This window comes from Dicentrarchus labrax, unplaced genomic scaffold (genome assembly GCF_905237075.1).
Source record: "Dicentrarchus labrax unplaced genomic scaffold, dlabrax2021, whole genome shotgun sequence".
NCBI classification, from domain to species: domain Eukaryota; kingdom Metazoa; phylum Chordata; class Actinopteri; family Moronidae; genus Dicentrarchus; species Dicentrarchus labrax.
In genome coordinates this window covers 16,842,169-16,867,571 of record NW_026136724.1, presented here as the reverse complement: position 1 = coordinate 16,867,571, position 25,403 = coordinate 16,842,169, and the positions used below count along the sequence as shown (strand labels likewise).

At 39.5% G+C, this 25,403-nt stretch overlaps 1 protein-coding gene across 4 annotated transcripts in view; it reads right to left on the bottom strand.

Annotated features, from left to right (window-relative positions):
* chrm2a (cholinergic receptor, muscarinic 2a) overlaps window positions 1-25,403 on the bottom strand; it is a 66,289-nt gene that overhangs the window by 14,155 nt on the left and 26,731 nt on the right. The window lies entirely within an intron of this gene.

Below are 25,403 nucleotides of genomic sequence, written 5' to 3'. Positions count from 1 at the left end.
ACCCTGCTACTGTCCTGTCCTCGTTCCCCTGTATGTGTCCTGCCTGTGATGTATCACACTGGCACCATCCCTCGATAGAAAGCTGTGGTGCTCATTAAGATAGAGAAAGATAGCAAAAATGGAAAAAAGGCAGGGAAGGCGAAGGGAACGAGATAAAGCGTGTGTCTGTTGGATTTGTTCCACTTCATTGTTTCTGTATTCTGCTGCCCATCCCCCTTGTACTCTTGTCTTTCTCCTGTGATTCAGAGTTTAGTGATAAAAAGCAGAGCTATGTTGTCCTTGGACAGGTTACTCTATTTACAGAACTTCTCATATATTACAGTAAGCCTGACAATTATTTCCAGCATGATATAAATTAATCTAGAACAGCATTCAGTGAGGATAATATGAGGCTTTGATGGGAGGAAAGTACTGTATACTATTGTATAGTTTTATTCTTGTTTGGAGCAATTTCTAATCTTGAAACTCTAGTTTCCGGTGTTCTTTAAATGCAACAGTAGAACCAAAAGCTAGGAGACTATAACAAACTGTCTATTTCAGTGGAGCGTTATGGGACTTGCGGTCCAAGAACCACTGATGTATGAAGGCTCTCTATGGTTGCTCACTTGCAGAGGGATCTGTCTCACACTTGTAAAGAGACAACTTCAGCTAAGATAAGACAGGAACACAATGTGCCACAGCCAGTCACAAGTGGCCATCAGCATCCTTGGCAGTAATCTGAGTTCTGAAGCCCAGTGTTGCTGTAAATTAAGCTGACAGATGCTAATCCGTGGAAGTCAACCTTGATCCAAATAACAGATGCGCCATGACCAGAACTCAAAGCATTCAAACCTGATGGCCTGTCAAGCAATGTTGTCACACAGACAGGCATTTTTGACAGGATCCACTTATGTGGATTACCTTGTCACTGCTGCTCATTTATCCGCTGATGAAAAGAGATTAGTAGTGGAATAATGTGATACCTGACTGGCAATTTTCACCAATGCCCTTTCTAGAGGGGCTCTACAAAGCTTTTGACAGTTGTCACACAACTTTGAATGCCATTATTTTAAAGCCTGAATTCAAGCAAACACCGACGGCCACTTTTGGGCTTCTTTCAAGAGTAAAATTATAAGCTTCCACCCTTCGAATCTACATTATATTTCACAGCCTTTGTCATTAATTATACATGTTATATATTAAATACTCCAGCTTCACTATCTGCCCTTCTCTTATTTGCATTGCCTCGAGAGGTTATCCTGCTTGGAATACCCATACATAATGGTGGCTGTTTAATTAAATTGTATATGTGAAGTTTAAAAAGATAAATAATTATCAAAGGGTTTTCCTTTTCTAAAAACTCGACCACACAGGAAGGGCTGCTGGCGTGCTGTCAGAGGCATTTTGATTCTCCTGATGGAGAATGCATGAAGCATTTTGAAAGACAAGAGGCATGCTCCTGCATAATATTTGATTTATTTAAGCTATCTGTCTTTCTAGTAGGTCTTGACACACAGGAGTGATTGCACTGACAAGCACTGTTCTCAGTATTTCAATATGAACAAAAACTGCCAACATTGTGGTTTGCACACTACATATGTCACACCATTTCTGTCCATCTAATAAAGCAATGTCCTAAAAATAATAAGAAAAAACACATGCTGACATAGGGATGCACACCCAAACAAAGCTGTCGTTGAGAAATCACCGTCAAAGGGTGCCTTGATAGCTCAGTGGGTAGAGCTGGCGACCCATGCACCGAGTCTGAGTCCTTGCTGCAGCGACTTCAGGGTTCGAATCTGACCTGCAGCCCTTTGCTGCGTGTCATCCCCTCTCTCTCTGCCTCCCTTTCCTGTCTGTCTATAGCTGTCACTATAATAAAGGCAATAGAAGCCTAAAGAGCAAAATAAATTACTGTGGAAATGTGAAAAAAATGCTCTTCAAAAGGATTTTTTAAGGCAAGAGGTGTCAACTATGTAATTAGCCCTTCTTAGTCTGTCCTCCCCTTGCTTTCAGTATCTCATTCCCTTGTGCTCTGACTGACAGCTTTATATTTCACAGGGAGCATGCCACTGGACTTTTGTGCTCAAAAACCACTCTCCACTGTTCAGATGTGGCTAATTGGTGTTACACATTTGCTGGAGCAACAACGGTGCACCTAACCTAATATCTCATCAAAACATTGTGCCTAAAGCCAATCAAATTCTTCCAACTAAACATTCATTAGCAGACCTGACACTGATGATGGCTATTCAGTTGACATTAGTGCATGCAAAGGAAATCAGCCCAAGGAAACTTGCTGCCGTTTCTGATTCTGTTAATGAATACATTTTGACATTATGTCGCCTGTAGCCAATATCCAATGAAAAGGCCAATGTTTGACCTATTTTCACAGATGAGAACATCTTTCATTAACTGTGGTATTTCCTATATCTAATACATTTAAAGACTTAATATATAGGAAATTTGCAGTTAAAGTGGATGCACCATTGGCAAAACCTCTACTACAACAGCTGGGCCTTCAAAACCCTTGACTTTGTACTGTAGCTTTTCTTTTCCAATTATTCTTGTGTGTGTGTGCCTGGTCATTTCCCAGTGAGAATTACATATGACACTTCTGTTGCCATGATGAGTCAGTCTCCAAACAGCTGCCTACTCAGATGAAACCTAATGTAAACATCATGATCAAACAATTCTTTATGGCTGCAATGGAAAAGTTATCCCAAGAAATCCCATTTTCCAATTCAACGGGAGTTTCTCAGACAAAATACACTTTAGGAATGGAGTACATCAAGGAACCTGCCTTAGTCCTTGTCTATTCTCACTTATATGCAGTCTCTACCAAAAGGCTGAATGTCTACATGAACTTTTTTTATTTTTATAAATGTCTGGCTCTTCAGTTACTGAAGTCACTCAGATATTGATCAGTATATTACAAACCTTAATGAACTGGTACCACAGTAATTTAGTGAATTATGCCCATATTCACCAAAATTATGTTAATAGGCCAAGTTAATGTGTCAGTCACTTAGTATTTCAGTGCCTTTTAGCTCCAATTGAATAGATTTTTTGGCAGTTGTGTTACAAACAACATTATGGCACATTACTAGACATGATATGCTGTTAATACACAACGGCAATCTGACAACTTTGAAGCACATGTACCAGGACTCCTGTATGGTTGGTGCTTTTCTGCCAACCTAATCCTGTAACACAGCCAACCCTACAACTAAATCTATTAGTGTGCAGAAGTTCAACTCAAATAGTGGCCAAGTTTTCAAATTTCTGAGTTAAGTGACATTAGAGTTCCAGTGTTTTTTACCTCAAACCAACAAAGAGAATGTATTAATGCCCCCCAGTTTTCCCCCTCTGTTAATCAAGTTCCTGCCCCAACACTTGTCACTCATCTTGATGAGGTGTCTACCTTGAACAACGTATTCACACATTATTCAGGCTGTGGCTGACGTCATCTCATCTGCATCACAGGCAGTGAAGAAGAGAATTTAGAGAATTTAGCCAAGATTTAGATGTACTGCTCTTTTCTTACTAGATTGCTGTTACACCCACACCCATCCAACACAGTCACAACAAATGGCAGACACCCCTCAATCTCTTTTTTCATTCACACTGGAGAATTTAGGCATGTACTCACAGCCACTGACAAATTAATAATATTAATATATAATTATGTATCTAAGTAAAAATAGCCCATTCCTCCTTTGTTTTTTCTCGACTTGAGATTTCACTGATGCCAAAGCTGTCCATAGTCATAAAAACTTGATTGGTATATGATAGGTTTACACATTGAACACCAAATTGAAAGAACATGGGCTTTGTTTGCAGTGCTCCTATGTTTGTTTGTATTGTTTTGTCCCCTCAATGTAATTTCCCTTATCTTGATTGGAAACCTGGAAGTTAATGAAGCTAGTCAGGATATATTGAAGAGATTATTTGCCAACAAGCAGGGGAATAAACATTTCTGTAATCACCAACAGGTAATCATTAAGTTAAGTTATACAGCGCAAGTAAATAGGCAATGACCACACACACATACATAGTAAATAAGGCTTTGCAATATATCAACAAGGATACTTAGCTGTGCATGCCACAGTGGCTAGCACTTGATCCATTACACACACATCACAATCACTGCATGCACTACGTTGTTTTCATTTTGACTGTACCAATCAAGGGGTTCTTGATGCCAAATATCAATTTATTACAATTTGCGCTAAGTAATTATTTAAAAGCTAGAACAAGTTGTTCCTTACTGTACTAACCAACAATTCTTTACAGCTGCAATGGAAAACTTTTTAATTAAGAAATGAATGCATAGCATTGTGAAACAGGAGGGATAGCTGCATGGCAAACTGGCATCAGAAACCTCTGCATTAATAATAAATGCTAAAAGGCGTTTTGGTTCTAAGTGATTCTTTTTACAAATGGAATAAAGCTTTTTCATATTCCCAGCCTGATGGGGTAAATTTGACCTAACAAAATTCCAAAGGGAACCTCTTCAAACTTAGTTTCTAACGGAGATTGAGCACAGCCTTTGAGTGTTAGAGTGCCTACACAAATGTGACAATGACGGTGACAAATTCAGATTAATTCCAATGAATTCATCCCACATTTCTGCTCAAACTTTGTCATGGTCTATAATTTACAGGAAAAAAAAGGCTGATTTTGATCCCCTTTGTTGTAATTTGATTCAGATGACTGCCGATTACACAAAAAAGGATAATTGACCGGAGTGAAAGGGCGAGGACATCCTCGTCTCCGGAGAATAGATTCAAATATTTCTCAGCTCATCATCATGCAATCATGGTGTCAGTCAAACTGAGAAGGTGAAAGTAGGAGAGCAGAGCAAAAAGCCACAGCATAACAGTCCATTATGAAAAAAGGGAAAGTGAGCAATGTGCTGCGCAGCTGCACTGAGGAATCCTGCTTCCTGCACTTCCTCCATTCTGATCAGAATAAAAATATCTCCTGTTTCAGTGTCACTCACTCTTTTAATCTTGTTTAATTTTTATGTGCTGCATGTTCACTCATACGTCTTGTCAATAAATTGCATATTCTGCATACAGACTACCAATAAGCAATAAGAGAGAGAGGGCTTCAGACGGCACACTGCAATGTAATTGTGTCCCTGTTACAGGCTGTTTCATTCAAAGGCTTTAAGCAATCATTCCTTTGTTTGGTTTAAAAGAAAAAAAGTTCTCTGTAACAAAAGAAATGATGAAATTCTAAGAAAGTGAAGATTGCACTGTGTTGAGTTTGGTTGAAATAGTTTGCCAATATTTGGCCCCATTATAATTTCCACAGCAATGGATTTTAAATATTTGAGTAATTCTTTATTGCCTTGTTTTTGCTTGGAGAATTTTCTTTTTAAACAAAAAGTATCATACAAAGAAAGTTTTATTAACTGAATGCTTGGTTCTAATGATGTTAGCCTCTGGTGCAAAAGTGCCTGTTGATTTTATGATCTCCCTTCTACATCCTATTTTCCATTTCTATACAGCACACAGAAGCATTGAGGGTTCTTCTTGGCTATTTTTAGACTTTAACCTTCACAATTTCTATAGCCATTTTCTATCCATTCAATTGAAATGTCAACCTGGAACATTGTATCTACTTGCACTCAAAGAGATGTCCTGATTGAGTTCCAAAATGCGCAGGCCTATGAAAACTATACGTTTCAGAGGAGCTTATGATAGTGGTTCTCTAGTGAAGCAAAATAGAAGGATCACAGAACTAAAAGGAGCTACCAAGCTGAAAAACCTCCTTGTGTCAGGTATTTTCAGCTGAATGCATCGAAGTACAACCAACTGTCACAAAACAGAAGAAATGATCTGCACTCCCAAAACTGTTCCGCATGACTTTGACACTGTTGTGAGCAAAGCCTCTCTGCTTTTTCTGTGTGCAAAATATAAAACCTCTGACCCCACCCACCATCTCACAGCTGAAGGCACTCGGTCATTAAGTGATCCAATTAGATTACACAAGCGACAGAGGACAGAAATGCAGTAGATCTACTCAATCATGGGGTTATTTAAACAAATAAATACAGCCTATATACACTGTATCCCTTTAGCCAAGTTATAGTATAAGGTGTGATTAGTGGTGAATCTTTTATTGATTTGAAAAGATACAGATGATACAGATGTATTGTCTTCACAGCATGAGAATAGCCTTTATTAACATAGTCTATCATAAACCTCAGTCAGTTAAACAGATGTCAGTGATGCTGTCTAAGAGCTGAATCACAATTGCAATGATTCAGAGGTTGACATTTTCCTACAAGGCTCATTTGAGCAACAAATAAGTTCAGATATAATGGCAGAAATAGTTGTGAATAATTATAGAGAAAAGAAACACGATACATTAGTGTGTGGCCTTTAATGAAACTAACAAAACTTTCCAGTCCATTACTTGTAAGTACGGTCATAACCCATCATCGGATGAAACTCGGCTTCTCAATATTCTTCTTACATAATATAAGTGCTTACAGAATAACAGCTTGACATAGAGTTTAGACAGATATCTGTCTGGTCAACTTTTAGGTTTTTTTTTATTTGCAAATAAACTAAATAAGGCCAATAAGTAGCAGCTGTAATTTAACATGTATGTTGTTTTCTAATTAACCTGACAAAAGAATTGTTCTAGCAAACCCCAAAAATATTCCAGAAATATGGTATTAAACTGCCAGAAAGTTGTAGTTGTGATTTTAAAATAGAGGCTGAGTTATTCTGACCTTTAGTCACAAGTGTGTATCAAGCTCCAAAAATGGTGGATGCTACCAGACCTACCTGCCCACTAAATGTTGTGTAATTATAAAATTCATGATAGTTTCCTGTGTAGACAGTGTACAACTTGCGGTAGTGTGATGTTAATGTTGCTAAAGTAGGGATTTTGCCACAACCTAAGTTGTTTAATTGTTGACATCCCCAGTCTGAAGTAAGCTGATATATAACTATGCATGTATATTTTCATATTTGTAAGTATTTGGGCTTTTGCTATTTCCTCTGTGTTTGCTGTCTGTAAATCTGTAATTTGATAAGTCCCTTTACTGAAATGAATGTATTGCTTGTAGTACTAGTAGATCCTGTAGATTTGTCTCTAGGCTCTGTAGGTAGCTTGTATCATCTAATTGTATCATCTAAAGACTGAGTCCCTGCAGCTGTAAGATGGTGGGTGGGGTCATATAAATATAGACTGGAGGAGTTGAGACATTAGCACACACACACAATAGGATTTATTTGCACACTGAAGACAGCTTAAACTGGAAACATTTGTGCCCTTTTAATCCATTTTGCTTATTAAAATGTCAAAAGTATTTGCTGAGTACATTAAGAGGAACTTCTATTTTTGGGAATCTACAACACATTTTCTCTATTCACTATAAAAACTGCATTAAGATAAGATTATGGTCAATATCCACTTTATCTGTTTTAAGCCACTGCTATTGGCAGCCAGTTTGTTTATTCTCTCCTGCAACCTGTGCTTACTATGTGTATACGTCCCTACAGAATGAGAGGAGTCTACCAAAAGAAGACATTTAATTTGAGGTGGATAATGGAGGTTTAACTGTCCTTAAAAAAAAGCCTCCTACGTTGTGTTTGCTTGGTTTAATGCTTTTGATTTGTTTGTTTATTCTCTCTCCGTGTCTCTGTGTGATTTCCCCTGGCTCCCCTGTGGAGTAGTGCTAAATGAAGTGTAGTCTACACACATAAAAACACACACACACACACACACACACACACACACACACACACACACACACACACAAAGTGGCAGTCTTGTCTCACAGCAAACCAGGGGGTGGTATCCATCACTGCAGGTTTTATCCTAGGGGAAATGATTGATTTTGGGTTGGCCGGATCACATGATAAATTTCACAGCTGAGGTGCATTATTCTCTATTTTGGATTTTAAAGAGTCAGAAGACATGACATCGTTTTGAAAAATCAAGTAACCCATCATCTAAACGGTACAGCTCAGGGCTTTCACATGAAATAACACACTTTGTTATGGCCAAAGTTGACAACCTCAGATGTGGGCATTAATGGATTTGAACATGCTTTGTGCTTCAACTGAACTTAGTGGTAGATGGCTGAATTTAGCATAGCATAGTCAGTTTTTTGACTAATTTGCTAATAAGCCAGTGGCCAATAACTAGTGTTGCTAATTAATCAGATGGGCAGATGCTCTAGCAACACCAAAAATGGAAAGGTAAAGGGGGTTAGTATTTTACCTCTGTACAATATCAAAAGAGTCAGAAAATAAGAGTTAAAGGGTGAGTTATTCTGACTTTTCTGTCCCTGTTATGACCTCCAAAAATGTTGGATCCTACATTTCCCATAATGCCATCCGAAATCATCTTTACATTAGACTCTTACTGCATTGTAAATGGTCTTTTAAACTCTGAACCCCTAGTCTGTAGCACAAGCTTTCTGCTATAGATTTGTCATCTCCAGTCTCAATCCGAGATGACCCTGATGACATCACTTGGGTTATTTTCTATGACAAATCTCCCTTCAGAGCACCATAAGACTGGTCTGCACAGGCTGAATCATACTCTGCGTGACTACTAAACTGTTTGAATGTGTAAAATACTGTAGGTGGAGTTCTCCTTTTAAAGAGCCGAGAAGATTTCCAAACTAAATAAGTATGCTGCTGGGGTTTTGGCCACTAGTGGAGAAATGGGTTTTAGGAATGAATCCCTGTATTGTTTGTATTGTGCAATACTCATTCCTGCTAGCAAACATGGATGTAAACAATGCACAATTTCAAATATGCAAATATTTTAGGAGGAGGGAAATGCATTGTTCATTGTTGAATTCACCATTGTAACTCAACAATACACACGCACATGCACACATGCGCCCAATGCATTTGAGAAATGAAGGGAATGAGAAACTGAAGGTAAACAAAATGCCCCAGGGCATCTTTTAAGGTTTAAGTTAACTCAGCTAAAGAAAGGGGAATGATGTACTGTCACAGTGACCTAAATCTGAAGACAATTCAATCCATGAGGCTCCACAATAGAACTGAATCTCCCATACAGGATGTTTGGGCCTCTGGGGATCTGGCTACAGCTAGTGCTCCTGTCACTTGCAGACAGTTGCCTGTCAGTGTCAGCAGCGCACTTGGAGATGGGTTAATTTTTCAAGAACACTTCACATGACCATAAAGCTCTTACAGATGACATTTTAGCATATATCAACATGAGCACACTGTCAGTTCTTTGCAGTTTAACCTTCAGACTCATGAACAAAAAAAAACCTTTTCTATTAGTCTGTTCCCTCTCTGTCTATTTTGTGCCTCTCGTGCTCAGCTGTGTCCATCTCTTAATCAGATTAGGACATTATATTTGAGGTTGTTGGCCTAATCAGTGTAATAAAGGGTCTCTGAGAGCATTGCTGCCCATTAGTGTCATTAGGCTGCAGCTGAAAGGAGGGCTTTGTAGAATCTGCTTGATCACCGTTGCTCAGAGGAGGTGAGCATCCATCTCTCAGGTGGGCCTATTGATCTGTTTACTCCCATATGAGCCGGCAGGGCTCGTAGGAGTTAGCCACCACACAGGAGCTAAAAGAGCTGTATTTTCCAAAAGAGCTGCTGTTCTGTTGCATAACGCCTTAATTTCTTCTGCTGCCTTCTGGTTTAGGAAATTAATATTGTGCTGCTATGGGTTTAAAAATGTTCATTTGGTGCATTTTAATCCAAAGAAAACAAATGTTAAGGTAATGCCATTACAAAAATCTTACATGTTTTTTATTACTATTATTATTATAATTATAGTTAAATACATGCCCATGACTGTCTGGATCTTCACTGATTTAGTGTGCTTTAAAACAGGGACAGCAAGATCAAACAGCTGGGACCAAACTCAACAAATTTGGATGAGCCATCAGTGTTTGGGGAGCGTGTTGGTTTATTTTTTATTTTTTTAGCAGAGGCAAATGGCAAATTCCATCTGGCTGTGACCCAGAGCTATGACTTTTGTCAAATCCATTGTTATAGAGTGTTGTGCATTTCTTCTTGCAATGACGGAGCCCTGAGTGGTTTTAATCTGCAGGCCTCATGCTGTCATACTTTCATGGCACAGTGGGTTTGATAAACCACTGCTAAGCGCCGTGTGCCTGCGATGGCAGGAAGCAAGCAGAAGCACTGCCAGGCGTCAGTCCAGCTGGACGGCCGCAGCTAGACTCCAGGGACTGGCATCAGTATGCTCCACTCAGCTACGCGGCCTTTATGTGGCTGAGGCTGAGAGGGAGTGGCTTTGCCAATTTGATTTATAGCCCCAGATTAGCAGCTGCATTGAAGGCTGGAGGTTGTCATCCTCTTGTGCATATGGGGAGATGCTCTTAGGGAATGGAGTGAAGGTTTTGAGCAAACTTGCATGTGAACTTTCAACCAAGAGCCACTGTATGTGTAGAGGCTCCATTATGCACATCAAAGCCCTCGTCTGTGCGTGTCAATATGTGTATGGAAATGAACAACCACATGGTCCATGAACACTGGACAGCTCTCTCTTCTCAGAACCAGTCATGAAAGGACCATTATCAATGACCCCTGCAGGAATAAAAGCAGCGGCTTTGTGCATGTTAGACTGGGGAGGCTGTAGCGAGCAGCCAAAGAGGCCAGACTTGAGTAATGGGTCACTGCACACTCTTAGCAGAGGGCTCCTCAAAGCCTTTTCCTCTGCCAGCCTCAGAGGATAGCTTTTCTTACTACAGATGTAATTGCCCGAAGTTCAGAAGTGCATATTTTGTAAGTTGCTAAGTATTGAGGCAAATTGGTATTGAAGTATGGTATCTGACTGTTCTGCTGATGGTTTGAAATAAAGTTTGGGTAAAATTAATTTGTTGAAACTGTTGAAAGCAGTAAAATCTTACAATCCTTTTTAAAAAAAAAGAAGCTGAATGGACATTATATCAAACCTGATAATGAGGTGTGTGTGTGTGTGTGAGTGTACTGACTGCAGTGCTAAAGGTAAACCTCTAACTCAAAACCTACGTATAACAGTGTAGCTCTTTTACATTTACACCACATGCATTGCAAAGCCAATTATTTAAATTCCTCAGAATCTCTGGCATGATCAAGATTTTGATTTTGTCCAAAACTTATATAAATATAATATAAATCAAAATGTCAGAATTAGGCCCGGCTATAGAGATTATTTTATCACTACTGCTGTGTCAAAATACAAAAAAAGTTAAAAAGTTAAAATGATTTATTACTTCTAATAATACTTTACTCCCTTTGGCACCATTTTGTCATAGGCAGAAGGCAATTTTACAGTCCCATTCAGAACTATAATTTGTAATTATGTGGAGGTTATGATGTTATGATTCTGTGGCTTCTGATTCTCATTTGACAGCCAAAGAATGATTAAAGTCACCTATCAGCCTGTCATTTGAATTATTCACCACAGAGACAGCTACATTACGTCCAAAAAAAAAGGGGGAGACTCAAAGGTTAGCCTCTATATTCATACATCCCAGTTGGTTGACAGTGAAATATACAGTATCTAAGCTAATGGTGACACAAATAGATGAAAAATGTGCTATACTCTTGGCCCATTGACAAGATACAACCAATCTTTTAGCCTGTATTTATATTGTGAGTTATGAAAGTGAACGCTTAAAGAGTAATGAGAGCAGGCAACACTTCTGGCTCACATTAAATCCCAAAGTATCAATTCCAAAGAAATGTACCAATGTTTTAATGATTTAAATACCCAAACAATTAATCCTGAAGGAAACAATAATTGCTATTGATGGTGCCAATCAAATGCTAAATGAATGTGCCTGAACTGTATGTTCGACCATACTTTATGTCCTCCTTGGAATATTGATCAGATAGAAGATTTTTCTCTCTGCTGGCTCTCAGATTGGCTGAGATAAATGGGGCTGTGGGGTAACGGCTAGTGAAACAGTGATTTTTCCATTAAACCCAGAGTCGAAGGGAAGGCATCTGAGAAATGACCAAAGTGGGCAATGTTCATTATGTCTAATAAATTCAGCGTGCCCTTCTCCTTCAGCCCTGTCTGCATTGGACAGGAAAAGAAAAGCTTTAGCAGCAAAATCATCCAGCATACAAGAAAATCACCAAAACACAACAGCAGTCATTCTCACACGATCCTGTTACATTATGTGATGTCCAGGAGTTTTACTGAGATGACATATTCAATTCAGTCTCAACTCAACATTTTCAGTCTACCGGAACCAAAAAAAAGGGTCAATTAGGCCTCAAAAAAATGTATAAAACCTTTTTTTTGGTTTTACGGCAACGACTATCCTGCTGTAGCACCCTACTCACTCTACAGCAGGAAACGGTACTTCAAAATAAAAGCGCTTCTGCGGAAAGTTGATTCACATGCTAACAACCCACAATCCATTCTAAACCTGCCAATTGGAACCACCGAGTTAATGATTTCCTGCATTTCACACAATAGCTCTGAGCCCAAATGTGTTTATTGCAAGTGGAGAGAGCAACAGAGATAGACAAGTGACAGTTAAAAGACTTAATAAGATTACTGGGGATTATATTAACCAGGATTATATTAGCAGGATTACAATTTTAAAATAAAGGACTGATATACTACCATGCACATGCACAGTGCGCACAGATTACAGCACTTCAGGAGTCTAAACACACTTGTCGCAGTTAAAATTAACGTTGGTTAACTAGCTAACCTGTCAATAGTACACTGTTGTGCTTATTGGCATATTTGGTGTTGAGGTTATCCAAAAGTAATGGAAAGTAATCCAGTTACTTTAATTTAATATTGTAATACTTGGATTAGGTTACTAACACATTTTTTTTCTAGTAATTGTATTGGTACATTTTTAAAATAACCTCCTAACCCTTTCTATTTATGAATTCCTGCTATTTTCTCCGGCTCCAATCTTCCATGTCACATCCATTGCAGTCAGAGTTCCTCACATCCTCACATTCATGTCATCATATTTGGCCAACCATCATTCTGTCTGAATTCGTTGAACCAATCAGTGGATGCTGCTGTAAGTCTGTCCTTCAAACCTACTATTGCAGAACCCCCACCTCCCATTACCACTATGGTCTACAGATTGTTCCAGGAGATTCAACTGTGAGATTCTGTTTTCCACATATATTGGCTTTCCCCCCCAATACCACCAGCATGTAGAGGCCTGGGGGATACTGTCCCATCTTCTATCTTAATGGGCCTGCATATAATAAAGACACTCCACATTGATGGAGTCCCAAGTCTTTCTTTGTGGCTATCTCTATTGTTATACGTTTAAAATTGATCTCCCAAGAACAATATGAGGCATTGTTGCCCTATGCTACATTAAATGCCTCACTTTCTTTTTCAATTTAGCCATTGCTGCTATCAGCTCCACGGCAGCTCCACTGGAAATACCTTGCCATGATGTAGATGGCATTTGACTATGAAAAGTATGAATAAAAGACGACTAAACAATAAACATTGGCCAAGAAACACAAGGAGCATTTGCTTTAAAGGAAAAAAAGCTGTGTGGATTTGTCCTTTTTTTATTGCCCTGTGCTCAGCTCCTAAACACAGCTACAAATTTTGACTTGAGCTGACAACCCTTAAACACAGATCAAGGTGAACTGACATTCATTAGCAAGAAAAAGAAAATTAGAGCGGTGGAATTAGTCATGTCTGGCATGTTGCCAGCCTAAGCATCTTAGAAAAACTTCTTGAACAATGTCCCTTTGCTATAATTCTGTAGTGGGATTACGTAATACGATTACCAGGGTCGCCAAATCAACCGTGGTGAATGTGGCCCATAATTGCAGTGAGAAGAAGAGTAAGGTGTGTGACAGAGATTAGAAAAGGTGAACTCAAGTGAGCCTGCAAAATATGCTCCAACTCAAAACACCCTCACTGGGTTTACAAGCAGAGTGTTGCTTCATTTTCAAAATGCAGACTGTATGTTTCAGAAAGTTGAAACAGGACTTCTATACTATATGTTCTATCCTTCTTGGGTTTTCTTTAAAACTGTCTTGAACCTCAGCATGTTTTCAGTGTTTTAGGTTAAAATCTGTTATCACTGGACAGGTCAGTGAGGAATTATTCCAAGTAACAAAGATCGTGGAGTATAGAGTTCACTGTCATGCTAGCTACTTAGGTCCAGTAGTGCTTTAGGGTAAATGCTAATGTCAGTGTGCTCACATGCTCACAATGAGAATGCTAACAAGGTGATGCTAAGCAAGTAAATTGTTACCATGTTCACCATCTTTAGCATGTCAATATTCTAAAATGTGCTAAATGGCACTAAACAGCTGTACTAACCAGTACAGCTGAGCCCGATGGAAAGATTGGTCTATGACGAAATACCTGCAAAACTAAAGTATTAAAGTTGAATTATTTAATTAAAATTAAGTTAAACTTCAATTAAAACTTTAAATTAAAACTTAGACCTGATAATGATGCTTAATTAAATTAAAATGAATTAAATTAAAACAGATTCAATTAAAACTTTGACCTTATTATGCCACTGAGTGGAATGTTACACCAAACTGATTACAATGTTTTGTGAGGTGGACATGGTGTGTGCCAAATTTCATCGAAATCCATCTAATAATTATTGAGACATTTCAGTCAAAACTACTAATGTGAACCTCATGGTGCTCCAGAAGAAAATACAGGGCATAGTTTCTGGGAACCATAAATGTCTGTACAAAATGTTTCACGGCCATCCATCCAACATTTGTTGAGATTTTAGTCTGGACCAAAGTGAAAAACCAACAGACATTTCCATCCCTAAAAGAAATGCAGCTAACATGGCTAAACATCCTTTCACTTCCATTAGTAAACAGAAGGTAAACAAAACTATCTGCATTGCTGGAAAGCACGAAGTCCAAAGACCCAAGACTTTGCTTGAATAAGTGAAGTCCTGTCTCGCCAAACATGACAGTCAACTAGACCTCACTTACTACCTCCTCGTCCTCGCTGTCTCTTCTCCCAGGTGGGAAACCATTAATTTTCATCACATGTCACATAGATGTTGACATTTCATTTACTCGACTCCACTGGGATGCACCTCAAATCAATTGCAAGCACCTGGAAGATATGGTAAATCTTTCTAACAGACATGCCCTTAGGGTAAATGAAAGTGAATGTTATGTCCTCTTGAAGCAAATTTGCAGTGACTATAAGACCAGGTATATGGAAATGAGACCCCAAAGATGTTTGTTCGGATTGGTAGGAAGAAGTTTCTCTTAATGAAACATGAAAATGTCTGTGTGATTGCATAGCTGGTGAATTAGGATCCGAGAAGTAATTCAGGACACAACTGGTTTTGGCATGCTTTCTGTTTGAACCTGATGCACACATAATTGATCACCGGTCCACTTGCTTAGGCTCTCCTAATCATCATCCATCTACAGTATTGATTAGCTTATATGAATACGATGCAATCGACATCTGTGATGTAGCTGACATACGTCTGGTAGTCTAAAGGAAGTAGGTCTTCAGGGCAAATACATGTTTTTAGAGTCTTTGTTGATAGTTCGTACTTGGAATATATATACTGTTCAGATTTTTGCGAAATGCCATGCTTTTATTCATGTCTCTATGCTTCCTTCAGCGGAGCTTTAGACATGTTCTACTGAAGGAAAATTCATTTTGACACCTAAATAGTAAATTAACCAATGTTTTATGTGTTAAAATGAACTGATTAATCATTAATGTGCCCATGTGACACCTCACTGCACACTAGCTTGCCACTTTGATGAGCTATCATGTGTGTTGCAGTGTCTGACATCTTATTATTTGGCTCACTTGTAAAAAATTCAATCTGTGTCTTAAAAGATGCACATATCTATCTCTTTACCAGTGTCCCAGCCATTTCATGAAAGAGTGCACAAAGTCAAGGCCTTCTTGTTGCAGTGGACCATCAAGTAATAAAATCCCAATGTGATACACATATGGTCTTTAATGTCAAAATAGAAATCTCTAGTTTCTGTATTGCCTATATCCCAAGGAGAGAAATGAGCCTTATCTCGGAGAAAGGTGGCCATCCATCACCAATTTCTCTCAGTTTATCAGCCTGCCCAAGTCGCAATGCACAATGATGTCAGGCATTAATCAAATGCTGACACCTTACATTCAGGACTGAGACATGTACCCTTTTCTCCCTGCCCAAATCTGTTCATTGTCTGCTGAGGCTCTCTGGCTGCAGATTTAAACCCTTTTGGTGCTGTGCGCCAACATCAGACAGCTGGAGAATTTTGTTGGAGCCATGTTGAAAGAACAGCATATGGAAAGTGCAGAGACCATACACTTAAAATCCAAAAAGCACCATGTTAAAACTCTTGTACCTCACCCACTTCATTACAGTTTTATTCTCACGAATGTGTAGCAGAAGTGCTCTTAGAGGCTGCCCCCTCGCAGAGAGCAAAGACGAAGAGACTGTAACATTTACTGTGTGTCACTGTGCCGGGAATAATCCTGTCACTGAAAATGCAGCAGGACAAGGAGAAAGAGCTTCTTGTGGTGGATTTTGTATCTTGTTCTAGACTCCCCACTGACCATTCATTCATTCTGTTTAGACATTACTGAGTGCTATTGATGTGCTGAATCGAAACCCTCACAGGAGTTAGGGTTGTCCTAAATCGAACATCTTGGACACTTCGTGGCTGGCTGATATTCTCCACGGGGCTATATTCATGTCAAAACATTAATCTATTGTTGGGAGTTAAAGGTTTGTCTATGTAGAGCAAAATTAGAATAAAATCTGTCACTGATGTGAGTATTTGATTCAGATAGTACTTTAACCCTTGTTAAAGTACTATCTGAATCATAAAACCCTTTGGAGGACTTGCATTTTCGGATGGATGAATATCTGGATACAAAATAGCAGGGAGCCAGATGTGACTCTGGAACACATCCCTTCATTCCCTCTCTACTGTCACAGAAAAAGGATGTTATGCATACACCATTGCTTGAACTCTATTCTTCCCCCTATTATTTTGTGGTAGAAGTCACTGCAGGACATTTAAACTGGCATGACCTGAAACAGGAGATCTGAAATGGTGATTTCACCTGACGAAGTTTTTTTATTGAAAATATTTACTCTCAACGGAAACAGGGTTTCCACCACTCATAGCTAATATTAAACACAGCACAGCCGGCCTCAGGCATGGTTTATACTGTACACAAGGAATAATAATTTAATATAATTTAGATAGTTGAGTTATATAAAAAAAATCACCCCCTGTACAGTTTCCACAAAAAGGGAATTTAGCTATACACCTTTACCCTACACCAAAGCCATTGTACCACACTCTAAACATATTTATTTCAGCTGTGAAGTTAGTGATTTTAAAGGGGGGGGTTATGGAGAATCACTCACTTCTGTAGCCAACCTCAAGTGTCCATTTGAGGAAAAGCAATTTGTGTTACTTCTGTGTTGGCTCCATTTGGCAGCCAGAGGTTTTCGCATGCTGTAGCCACACAACATGGCTATAGTGCTAAATGGGTATGCTCCGAAGCTACACTAACCCTTTAACACACAACTATAAATTAGGTCCCACTTAGTATGTCCCATGTACTGTATGTAAAATCCTGCTAAAGACCGCACTTACTTAAAATCCTTTTATTAAGCATTGGCTCTCCTGATGCCACTCAAGCGTTAGGCATCTAAAACACATTAAAATTAGGGAAAGATAATGGTTACACACTGATCTATCACCACAACTTCAACACTTCTACCTCTCTAATACCTTACAATAACCCCATGGCAAATTATCAAAATGATGTCATTTTTTTAGGAACACTTTGATATTATTTTGCGGTTATAAAAATAAGTCTGCACATATCTTCATTCTCCCTGAAGCTGCCACTTTTGCTGGCCATTTTTTTACGACTGATGAGAGCACTTTATTGTCCACCACTGCAGGCTATGAGGGATGACTGATACAAAACTTTATGGCAAAGTATTTCTTTTACCGAGGTACTACCCTTCTCAATAACAAACTTTAAATCTTTTGCACCAGCAGTAAAAATCATGAGAAATGTCAGGAGCAGTTTCAAATACAGGTAGTATACCATCTCACACACAGCTGCCATCTTGAAGAGTAAGAAGTCACGCAGAAAATTGCATTTTTCATATTACCCACACACTGACTATAACATGTATGCAAATTTTGGCTCCTGAGATTCTTTCTGTCACTGACTTGGTGGGAAAGCAATATTGCTTGTAATGGAAGATTATGAACAGTATATAATGTGCGTGCACTGTGAGGTAATGCCTGGCTTTTATGAGAATACCTATTCTAATGATAATAGCCATGATAAATGTTAATGATCTGAAGGAGCAGCCTTATTTTGTTCCCACTGCTAATGCTCAGATGACCAGCCACCCTTTACAATGGCCCTTAACCCCCCCTGCATACAAACATTGTACACAGATAATTCAATACCTTTTGGTCATTACAGAACAACAACAGTGCTGTTTAGATTGACATAGTGCTAATGTCCCTCCCTTGTTGCTTTAACATCACCCTGCCCCCACAAAACGCAATCAAGAGACTCAGACTGTAGTGTCTCCCTTGTGCAGTTATATTAGCAGCTGTCAGGCCATGTTAGGGTCCCCTACTGTGCATACAGGAAAATTTGCGAGGCTGTGTCTCAGGTGTGGTTCAGGTGTTGTCAATATACTCTGGGGAATGGATACAATTGTCTGATGGTAGACTCAACTTCATGAACCTACACAAATAAGAAAAGGAAAGGGGTCTGATTGTTGTTTATGGATAGAAAAAAATCTGACTTTTTCCACATACACATCAATCCAGCAGCCAGTGTAACCATCATGCTACTTTGATATATGCTACTAAAAAAAGATCAAGATCAATCAAAAGGATCACATTTCCTGTCTGTGCTGTTGACCTATATGATTAACCCCCTGTTATTGACCTCTCACTCTTGGATTGTGGTTGAATTGTGTCTCAGATTGGAATTACTTCCACTAATCTGCTATTCTCAAATCCATGGTGTTTTTTCCTAATAGGATGGCAGCTTACAAAGTCATGTCTTTCCCTGCTTTTTCATATAGAGGGCAAATCTATATGACATGCATAATTCAGGGTCCTGGTAGGGGCACAATGAATAGGTTTATCATCACACACTAAATAATGGATTGAATGTAAATGTATGTTTAGTAAGGAGGTGTTGCCATCAATCTCCATGTCTCAATACAGCTGGATTTGGCAACATGTGTGCTTATGAATAATAATTGATGCAAATTCAGGAAGATGAATGGATTTTATTGCAAGCCATAAGGTCACATGTTGCTATCAAGCAGATATTTGGTGATGTTCCCTGTCTAGAAAGCCCATAGGGCCAGTCAGAGAAAGAACTGTAATCAATGACCTGGTTCCAGTAATTACTGTTTACTTTAGCTCATTATTCTCACAGCTTTGATTAAGCAATAGCCCTCATGTGAAGGATATGTGGCCTTAATTGGTGGTTGCCAGGACGCGTATCTCCCCCCTTTGTTGTGATGCATATTGGGAAGAATGGAGGTCAGGAAGTGAGAGACACCTCAGGCAGCTATTCTTGGCCTTTGAGTCATTCACATTCTCTGATTGTCCAACGAGTCAACATGTGACAAAAGATGAACAGCAGTCCTTCGTCCGGCAAAGCAAACACTGCACACATGCTTCATACGGCGGAAGAGAATGGCTCATATGTTGACATTTACAACCTAATTAAAGCCAAGAAGGGAAATGATCCACACAGGGTCAGAAGCTCATTACATGCAGGTGGTTACACACACAACATACACTAGTATACAAGCCTTTGCACAGACGAAGACACGATCCTACATACAGTTTAGCTACTCTACACACATTTAGCCGAGCGTCACTAATCCCACCCGGCTGGAAAACCTGCTCATTTGAATCACTGAAATCCTTAGATGATTAAAATATATTACCATCTCAGAGAAACTCATACTCTTGATATTAAAGATGCATGTATGCACATAAATTCGTTATTGCCTCCTGTGTTTTGATTAGGAGCTGAGAAAAAAAATTTAGGTAACAAATAAAAATGTATCAAAGATGGAATTTTTAAACGGAGCAAAAATGTTGCATTTGCACATCATTGCATTATTTTTTCACAACCACATACATAAAAAGCTACCCTCGGCTGTCACATCTAACTTATCAAGTAGGAACGTGCCTCTCAGCCTCTTGTTTCAGTCTCACTGGCAACAGTGGACATAAGCTGAGCTATGGTCTTCAGGGTGAAGGAATTTTTTTTATGCAAAGAGCATGAAACGTGTTGTATTTTTTCATCAAGCTGACTGGAAACCAAAAGAACTGTAATCAACCACACTGAAATAGTGTCAGGTGTATTATTAGTGCACAGATCTATTCAATAATTCAGTGTCTACCTCAGAAACACAGTATATCCCTCCTTCTGCTATGACAGCCAATGCCCCTGCATTCCCCAAGCTCCATTCATTAAAATGTCCTTTGAGTCCTTCCCTGCGAAGAACAATACCATCTAGAACTCACAGTTCAGTTAACACCCCCCATCCCCCCATTCACATGCGCAAACACTTGGTGTAGCGATATGCCATGCTGTGTTTGCTTGTGCCGAACCTCCTATTATAACACTCACTGTATGTTGAGTAAAGGGAAAAACAATCCAACCAATAAACCTGTTCCCCAGTTTAATTTTGCCCTTGTATTCTCTGACTAAAAGGTTCAGTGTGCAAGATTTAGGGAGATCTATTGGCCAAAATTGAATGTAATATACATTGGTATGTTTTCATTGTTTCATGTTTTCGTGTAAAATCACCTGAAAACCTTAGAATGAGCCTTTTTTATGAGAAGGAGCTCGAGATAGGGCCTTTTGCCTTTTCCCCCAAGGTTCACCATAGTTTCTGCTACACCATTGAAGCAAGGGGTTTCAGATGGCTGCAATCTACAATCTCACAGCTAGATGCCACTAAATCTTACACACTGGTCTTTTAACACAACATTAAGTGAGGGCTAAAATGTGGTGCTTCAATTCTCTAATACATAAAAATAGAGTCCTAAGACAGATTATAGCATTACATTTCGTCATACAAGTTATTTTACTATATACTGAACATTTTTCTTTCCATGTGCATCAACATGTCTGCTTAAGAGTCCAGTAGGTGCTTGTTGTTTAGTGTGTGTTAATCACTTGCAACCGGCTTTCTCCCTCTCATTTTCATGGGTAATTGGCTATGCAGCACATACCAGAGACCTGCAGGCGACACAGAGGAAGGGGAACACTGGGATGGAAGAAACTAAGATCACGGAAGCATGACAAACATTTTTCTCTTCCCTCCATTCAGCTACTCTATCTTGTTGCTCACTTATTAATTGTGTGCTTTCCCTTCCCTAAAACACACAATGCTCTAGCCAACCGTCTCTACATATATTTTTCAGATTTTAAAATATCCATCTTGAGTCGTGCAGGTCTTTCCTCCATCTGTCTTGCCTCTCCTTAATTTCCCTCCTCATTCTCACTCCTACTCAGTCTGTGAGTGCACCCATATCTCGATTAGACCTCTGGAAACGCCTGTGCAATTTCCTGGAAGATTATAGTGATGGATTTACACAATATCAATCAGAGCAAATGTGAGGCTTGAAATAGCCCTCCACCATTGGCGAGAGAAGTTTTTGAGCATTGGTCAAAGAGCCCACCAGAAACAAGGGTGATGTAAACTCTTTCAATCACACTCCTGACATGCTTTTGAACCCTCCTCCCTGCTTCCCAGCTAATCTTGTGTTTCATTTAAGAATTGCAATAATTGAAAAACAGACATCACGGAAATGCGTGGAACCTGAGATGAAGATGAGCCGCTCCCCGCTGACTCGTCATCTGACATGACCAGTACTTCACTTGCTCCCTTCAACAAGCCGCTCTGAATGAGGTCACATTCCTCTGACCTCAGGGCATTATTACCCTGTAATCATGTGTTGCTCTGCATGGCTACATTTGTTATTTCTCGTTGACAACCTAATGTTAGAAGAAAGCAATTTTACCTGATGGATGGTCATAACAGGGGGAGAGGCTATATCAGCTTCATGCCTCGCCAGTGAATTATGCACAACAAAATCCCATAGATGCCCGCAATACCTGCCTTCTCAAATATACTACCAGTCTATGTGCTTTACACACTGGGTTATTGCCAGAGCTGTGAGGACTTTTCAGCTTGTCAGAATGTGTATGAGGCCTATTCATTACCATAGTATTTACTTGTCCTCTTAAATCAAACAGGCTGTCAGTCCTTACATTACCACAACGCTATGAAAAATTGTTGACTTATTTTCAAGCAGCATACCTTGGACGACTGATTCATAGGTCTCAGGCCATTCATGATCACAGAAATCAATCCGCACTGCTCCTCTGGCCCGCACTTTGTCTGTTGGCGGCAATAGGGATAACGTGTCAAAGTGGGCCTCCTCAATCTTGTCACTTTAAGTGCAATCAATACTGCTTCCCCACCAACCACCCGAATGCCTCTGAATACCAGCCCCCCCTCCTCACACTAGGCTGAACATTTCAATCAATATCTGACTGGAGGCTAAAAACATCTGCAGAAGCAACAACAAAAAGCGAGGCTGAATTAAATGCTTTACAATATACTGAAGACAACGACGCACTCTGCAGGAACAGTAATGCAATGAAAACTGTTGGAAATATTAAGAAAAAACGCAATTCTTTATGGCAGTACATACTACAAATACCACACTTGTGTGGTGTAAATGTTAAATGATTCAAGTCTCAAACACAAAGTAATTTCTGTGAAAACAAAAACTCACTTGCTGGACAGAAGCGTATATTAACTCAGCTTAGCAAATCAAACGCCACATCACTGCTCAATTAGTGCTACAATACAATTAGCAGAACAGACGGCTTTTTTATCTTTTAAACACAGCTTTTCCAGCAGTGTTTTCCACTGTGAATATGTTGTCCCCACAGCCTCATACATCACTGTGGACAATTCTCAATGTATGGCCTGCCGTCGGTTTCCAGACGGCTCCAATCCATAAAAGCAAGCCTCTGGCCAACGTACCTGTAAATTAGTCTGCCTAAAAAATTCAGCAAGCCCAGGGAGAGGTTTGATATGTGCATCTAGGTGCTTGGCCCTGGAAACGATTGTATTAATTGCCTAGAGGATTATGAGACACAGACCTCCACTCCCTCATGCATATTTGACACTTCTAGCAGCACACTCAGGCCCCTGTTGCAGCTAATGGATGATGTTTGGTACGGTGTTGCATATGTATTAGCTACCAAGTTAGGAGTGGGTATGCAGCGAGCGCATCCCCGTGCGTGCCTATCTGTCTCAGCATGTGTGTCGGCTCTGTTATCTCGAGCCAGCCAGGGTGAGTGTAGGGCTGGGTGGTCGGGCTGCCGGCTCCTAATTGGTGCGACTGCTCCCACTACTCTTGCCCTCAAAGGCTGGCGCTGCCCTCTCCTGTTAATCTGTGCCAGCGATTTGGCTGGCCTGACACGGAACTGACCTAACAGTCCTTTGGGGGTGTTGTGCACACAAACATGCAATGGGAAAAAAGTAGAAAGATGAATATACAGTCACTTAGACACAAGAACACGTACACAAAGAAACAAAGTCTCAAATGACAGACACAGATATGCAGTTAGACAACAAATGCGCACACACACACATGTACACACAATCTCAATCTCAGTGAAATGAAAGAGCCGCAACTCCATTTGAGATATGGTTTTGGACAGCATCGCTATGATGAAAAGGGAGAGCTCTTGACAGTGTTGTTGGTGGAACAGCATCAAACAGTGGTTTGAGTGTGTGTGTACGTGCAGATGCCATGTCTGCTGATAATGTCCGCACACACTCACACAGAGAGAAGTGAGGTTGTTGATATCAAGTGCTCGCACATTGCTATACATGGCATCCTTTTTGAGTGCAGAGATTGTCTGGGTTGGCAGAGAGACACCTGATCTGAGGGCTTTTGAAACTTCTGAAGATGAACCACAAATTTGTAAAAATGTTTTGAGGCTGATGGAGCAAGTTTTGGAGCCACCACCCAACGTTAAAGCATTGTGCTCAATCAACAGTGTCACTAACCAAATCAGTAGCTTTTTGCATTGGAATCTTTGGTGACAGAAAGTCATTGTCAATTGAGCCACGATACAATTGACAGAGTGCAAGAAGTCCAAAGAAACAATCATTATGTAATTGCAGTGTTGCAAATGGGTGTTTTATGAGCTATTAAACTGAACATCACAGACACAGTACAAGACATGAGATGGCTCACTAATGTGTTTACTGGTGTAATCATTTGGTTTAAAAATATCCCACTATGAACCTTGTAGTGAATTGATTTGAATCAGCAAAATTCTTCACACTATTTTAACTGATATAAAGTTTAGATTTTTTTTTTTACAAGATTAGGTCTACAGCCATGTTAGCAGCTCTGTAAGGTTTGACTTAGGCACAGTGGTACTTTTGAGCTTAAACTGTTAAAGTCAATGCTAACGCTATGATAACATCATAATGTTAAGCAGCTATAACATGAACCATGTTCGCTGCCATGTTAGCATGCTTACATTTACTAATTAGCAAAAAACAGAATTCCAATTTAGACTGATGGGAATGTCATTAGTTTTGCTAGTTTGTTCATAAAACAGAGTATTGGACAAACTCAAATGTTGGCCTGATGATGCTGCTAGAGTCAGGGGATCAAAGTTTTTATAATTCATCCTGAGGGAACATGTATGTTTGTAAAAATAGGATTCATCCTCTGAGGAACATGTTAATCTGTACCAAATTTTATGGAAATCCATTCAGTGGTTATTTCAGTCTGGACTACAGTGGCGGACTGACCAACCAACTGCCTGACTGATCGACCTGTTCTCAGAGCTTTGGAGCAATTTAATATGCTTGACCATAAATGACTTACCTGAGAAGTCCTCCTGACTCTATGAACACTACACTGTTTCTATGTTCAAGTTTTGTAGCACAATACATACAGTCTGTGAGGATTCACACAAGAGTTTTTTTGTATCTATTGATGTACTCTCGTAACACCATGGAAGTAAAAACGAGTTAGAAAACATGTAATGTAATAATGATCCAGTTATACAACCATAAGCATAAAGCTTCAGTGCAGATAATTGTACATATCTCTTTGCCTGTGTGCATAATGACCACATTTTTTCATATGTATGATGAATACATTTAGGATAATTAATGCTACCTGCCAGGTTCGGTGAAGTGATTCGGCTTCAGGGGAGGTATGCAATATGTAAATATGTCATTTATGTGTGCATAAATTGCAGTCTGACAAGATTTCAGGGTAACTTGAAATTCATTGAGAGCACTGACCCACAGCAAAGTCAAATCATATATCAAGATAAACATAACTTTTTTCAAATAAAAT